Source organism: Amblyraja radiata, unplaced genomic scaffold (assembly GCF_010909765.2).
Source record: "Amblyraja radiata isolate CabotCenter1 unplaced genomic scaffold, sAmbRad1.1.pri scaffold_870_ctg1, whole genome shotgun sequence".
NCBI classification, from domain to species: Eukaryota; Metazoa; Chordata; class Chondrichthyes; order Rajiformes; family Rajidae; genus Amblyraja; species Amblyraja radiata.
In genome coordinates, this window is record NW_022630870.1 from 10,442 (window position 1) to 16,507 (window position 6,066).

The window sequence follows — 6,066 nt, forward strand, 5'->3', positions numbered from 1 at the left end:
CTATATTTAAGAGGGAGTTAGATGTGGCCCTTGTGGCTAAAGGGATCAGAGGGTATGGAGAGAAGGCAGGTACGTGATACTGAGTTGGATGATCAGCCATGATCATATTGAATGGCGGTGCAGGATCGAAGGGCCGAATGGCCTACTCCTGCACCTATTTTCTATGTTTCTATGCTAAATGATGATGTGTGCGCCACGTTTTAGATTCATGTTAATCCCCATAATGTGGTCATGGCTAATCTTGCCCAGGACAGAACTCGTCCTTTTTTCCCCATTCCCTTCATGTTCAATTCCTGGAATTTTCAACAAAAAAGTAGTTCCTTCTGGTTCAAATACTGCTGACAATTTCAATCCCCAAAAGTCTCTGGTTTGGAGAATTCAGAGATTCACTGTGCTCTATCCAGTCGTGGACCTTGGGGACAATGGTGAAATGACTCTTCATTCTTTTAAACTACAAGGATATATCGATCCAACCTTGATAAACCCTGCAGATGAGACAAGCCCCTCATCCTGCAATATCCCGGTGGTTCAGTTTTGTGTTGCCTCCAATGCTGTAACATAATTTCATGGTTAAGGTCATGAAAGCTAGGCAAAATGCTCTCGATGTGGCTTGGATGATTGTGACCCCTACAGGATTCTACAAGTATATTACCAGCAGAAGAATAACCGGGGGAGAATATTCCCCTTTAAGAGCAAAAGGATAACTAGGGATTGAACAGGTCCAATTAAGTGCTGTTAAGGAGGAGAAATTCCAATGTGTATCCTAGGCTCGAATCATTAGACTGCCTTCACGGGGATGTTCTAACACCACAAACTAATTTTCCTCTAATGCTGACCATACAGAAGACTTTCCCCATTGGTCTTATGATTCCTGCAGATTTTCCTTCTTTTCGGGGAAATATTACGCATTCACTCAGTGACACGATCACAGCCATTCTTTCTCAAGGAGTTTGCAGGCTCTCCTGAGATCCCATCGTTTATGCAGGAGGCATTTAGGTTGGGAATAATAGCAGCACATCGCTGGAACAGACGTAACATTGACCCAGCTAAGAATTACTGGCAAATGATGCATTCATTTCAGAAATGTCACCCACCATGTTGTGACTGCGCAGTTTCATTTCGCCTAACTGTAGTGTAACCCCTCACCTTCAGAAATATCATGTTGTCTTTTTGATCTATCTGTTCTTGCAATGTTGAGAGTTCCTTTTGGATGGAATTTAAATTTACTTGAATCTCTTGAAGCCTTTTCTCCATTGCGTTCCGAATTTTCATCTCTTCTTCCCGGATATCTGCGAGTACACGCCGCTCTTTCTCAGTGAAAATCTTGTGCAGTTCAGCAAACTGGGATGTGATCTGTGACTGAAGATTGTGTGACTCTTCCTGTGAAATGAAAGGTGAAGGTCAATATATAATGTCGCTGTATTGTGTTTCCTAACGATATGCGAGGGGATAGTTGGCCAATCAACCTTGTGGAAGCACAGAAATAAACCATTTTGCCCAACATATCCATGCTGCCGACCGTAGTAATCTACAATAGTCCCACATTCACTTAGATTTAATCCGTATCTTTAATTACCGAGGCAATTCAAATCCTTGTCCAAATGCTTCTGAAATGTTGTGAAAGTAATCTACGCACCCACCCTTCCCACTCCCACAGTCCAATTCACTGCAGCTTATTCTATTTCGCCTGCCCGTTCATTCCCACTCATTCGCCCACCACCCACTTTCATGAGCACAACATATGTCTGCTCATCTAACGCCCCTGACATTGGGATGTGAAGGGAATCCGAGGTCAGGCTGGAAACACGTCACCAGAACAAGTAGACACCAGCAAGGCGTAGAGTAACATGGGTGACAGCGCGGAAACAAGTCTTTCGGTCCAACTTGCCCGTGCCGTCCAAGGCGACCCACATTCTCTGGTTCCACCTGCCCGTATTTGGCCTAGATCGCTTTAACTCTTTCCAATCTAAGTATCAGTCCAAATGTATTTTACATTTTGTTATACCTGACTCAACCACCTCCTCTGGCAGTTCGTTCATGCACCCACCAAATGCTGTGTGAAAAAGATGCCCCTTGGTTCATAGGAGACCTTTCTCCTCACATTAAACCTATGTCTCCTGCTTCTTGATTCCGCTGCTAAGGATGAAAGTGGACAGTTTACAAGTTATAGAGGTAGAATTAGGTGATTCGGCCCATCGATTCTACTCCGTCATTCAATCATAGCTGATCTCTGCCTCATAATCCCATTTTCCTGCCTTCTCCCCATAACCCTGACATCCCTTCTAATCAAAAAATTGTCTCTCTGCCTCAAAAACATCCACTCACTTGGCCTCCACAATCCTCTGCGGCAATGAGTTCCATAGACTAATTACCCTTTGACAAAATATGTTTAGTTTTTCTTAGTCTAGAGATACAATGCGAAATCAGGCCCTTCGGCCCACCGGGTCCGCGCCGACCAGCAATCCCCACACATTAACAATTTTTACATTTACCAAGTCAATTAACCTACAAACGTGTATGTCTTGGGAATGTGGGAGGAAACCGAAGATCTCAGAGAAAACGTCACGGAGAGAACGTACAAACTTCGTACGAACAGCACCCGTAGTCAGGATTCAACCCGGGTCTCCGGCGCTGCATTCGCTGTAAGGCAGCAACTCTATCGCTGCGCCACCGTGACCGCTTTTCTAAGTTTCTCTTCACCTCCTTTCTAAATGAGCGCCCATTAATTCTGAGGTTATAACCTCTGGTCATACAGTTCCGCCAGTGGAAACGTTCTTTCCACATCCACTCTATCTACAGTCAATACCTGCCCGCTCAGTCTCTATCTATGTAGCTCCAACCATCTGCTCTTGTGCTGTAGAGAGGTGTTCTAATGTTACACGCATCACATTGATGAAAACTACAAGATCAGGAAATCGAAATTGGAAACCTCACCAGAACAACAGAAATCTTCTCTTTCTGTTGCTGCTCCATTTGCTCGATCACTGATTTCTTTTTTGTGAGAGACTGGAAGGAAGATTTCACCTGATCCTGGGGTTGGGTTTCAGATCAGAGAAGAAAAATGTCAGAAAATAAACAAAATCATGACACAATGATGTAATCAATATCGGTTTGCTTTTACCTTGTAGATTTGAACACCTTCTTCTATCGGTATGAAGCTGTGAGACTTGTGTTCCCGCGCATCTCGACAAATCACACAAATCACTTTCTTGTCAGTTTCACAAAACAGCTTCAGTTCTTCCTGATGTTTCTCGCACTGAAGTTTACTTTCCTTCTCTGTCCGATTCAGGCTCAGTGTTCGAGCTTTCTCAGACAGTCTCGCCAAGACTCGATTCACCCTGAGGGTGCGGTCTGTAAACTGCTCTCTACATTCCGGGCAGGAGTTTCTCGCCTCCCTGTCCAAACTCTGTGTGATACAGGAGAGGCAGAAGTAATGCCCACACTCCAGTGACACCGGATTGGTGAAGAAATCCAGGCAGATGGGACAAACTACCTCCTCGGTCCAACTCGCGACCTGGTGTTTCGAAGCCATTTAAAATCCGCCACTTCCTGGTTCAAAATATTTTCACTGACGTGGTGCTGCTGAATATGGGCGGTCACGTGACTGTTATGGTGGCGCAGCACAAGTTGCTGCCTTACAGCGAATGCCGGGTCCCGTGTTCGATCCTGACTACGGGTGCTGTCTGTACGGAGTTTCTACGTTCTCCCCGTGGGTTTTCTCCGGGATCTTCGGTTCTTCAAAGGCTTGGTAAATGTAAAGAATGTCCCTAGCGGGCGTAGGATAGTGTAGGATACTCCACACCTGGGAGTATTGTGTGCAGTTTTGGTCCCCTAATTTAAGGACGGACTTTCTTGCTATTGAGGGAGTGCAGCGTAGGCTCACAAGGTTAATTCCCGGGATGGTGGGACTGTCATATGCTGATAGAATGGAGCGGCTGGGCTTGTATAGTCTCTGTAGTTTAGAAGGATGAAAGGCGCTCATATTGAAACATAAAATATTATTGAGGGTTTGGACACGCTAGAGGCAGGAAACATGTTCCCGATGTTGGGGGAGTCCAGAACCAGGGGCCACGGTTTAAGAATAAGGAGTAAGCCATTTAGAACGGAGCCGAGGAACTTTTTTTCTCACAGAAAGTCGTGAGTATGTGGCATTCTCTGCCTCAGAGGGCGGTCGAAGCCGGTTCTCTAGACACTTTCAAGAAAGAGCTAGATAGGACTCTTTAAGATAGCGGAGTCAGGGGATATGGGGAGAAGGCAGGAACGGGATACTGATTGGGGATGTTCAGCAATGATCACATTGAATGGTGGTGCTGGCTCGAAGGGCCGAATGGCCTAATCCTGCGCCTATTGTCTATTATTAATGTGCGAGGATCGCTGGCTGGCGTGGACCTAGTGGGCCGAAGGGCCTGTTTGCGTGCGGTATCTCTAAACTAAATTAATCTCCACCCCTACAGTACTGTGTCGCTGCGCCCGCTGCGGTCCCGGGCAGTGAATGCTATTTGGCTGCAAGTGTTCAGTGTGAAGGTGTCGGGGTCAGGATGGAAGTAAACATATTTTAATCCACATCAGTCTCTCACGCTCCAGTCTTCAGGTGCATCTATATTTGGAGAAATCGTGCATCATTTCATATTAAGGATGGTCAGTTTGGAGTAACACGTTCAGTTTTTTTCACCACCCCCCCCCCCAAATAGACTTTACTCAAGTGATAAATATATACAATACATGAACCGTGCAAAAATATTCATCCGACATTTTAGGAGGCTGTACAGACATTCAATACTGTTTACAAGGGGAGGACAAGGGGTCACAGTTTAAGGATAAAGGGGAATCCTTTAGGAACGAGATGAGAAAAACATTTTTCACACAGAGAGTGGTGAATCTCTGGAACTCTCTGCCACAGAAGGTAGTTGAGGCCAGTTAATTGGCTATATTTAAGAGGGAGTTAAATGTGGCCCTTGCGGCTAAAGGGATCAGGGGGTATGGAGAGATGGCAGGTACAGGATACTGAGTTGGATGATCAGCCATGATCATATTGAATGGCGGTGCAGGCTCGCAGGGCCGAATGGCTTACTCCTGCACCTATTTTCTATGTTTCTATCTATGTTTCTACACGCATTGCTCAAATTAAAAACAATTATCCCCCACCCTTGCCACTCATGCGGCCCTCCTGGCGGAATCCCTTCCCTTATCTTGAGGAGCGTCTCCCTGCTCCCCATGTCCAGCAGCGGAAGGACGCTAGACGGTGGACCTCCCCCACAGAGCCTTGGCGTTGGCTGCACCGAGCTTCAGTGCGTCCCTCAGCACGTACTCCTGCAGTCTGCAGCGGCCCAGTCGGCAACATTCCCCGACGGACATCTCGCTCTGCTGGGTGGTCAACGACGCTCGGGCAGACCAAAGAGCGTCGATGACCTTCCAGCAGCACTCGATGTCAGTCTCTGAATGTGTCTCTGGGAACAGTTCGTAAATCACAGAGTCCTCTGTGATGGAGCAGTTCGGGATAAACCGTGACAGGGACCAGTGCATACTTCTCCAGACTCTCTTTGCAAATCCACACTCTGCCTAGCAGCCGTCCCGAGGGCAGCGTGCGCTGGTAGTGAGGTTCTGACGGTGCAGGAAGGATCTGACTGGGAGTGCTCCCCTCACCGCCAGCCAAGCCAGGTCTTGGTGCTTGTTGGTGAGTTCTGGCGATGAGGCATTTTGCCGGACGAGCTGGGCAGTCTGCTCTGGGAACTACATCACCGGATCCATGTAGCCATTTCCCTGCAGGACGTTCCGTGCTGACCACTGCCCGATGGACTTATGGTCAAAGGTGTTGGTCCGGAATAACCTTTCCACAGACGACAGATGGTGCGGCAATGTCCAGCTGACTGACACATTGCGTGGCATCTGCGCCAGGCCTATCCTTCGCAACACCGGGGACAGGTGGAACCTCAACAGGTGGTGACACTTGATGCCCACGTGTCTTGGCTCTACACTCCGCCTGATGCAGCCACACACGAAGGTGGCCATCAGGGTGAGGGGGACGTTGGGCACCCTGGATCCGAGCAGAAGACGGCGACACGTACT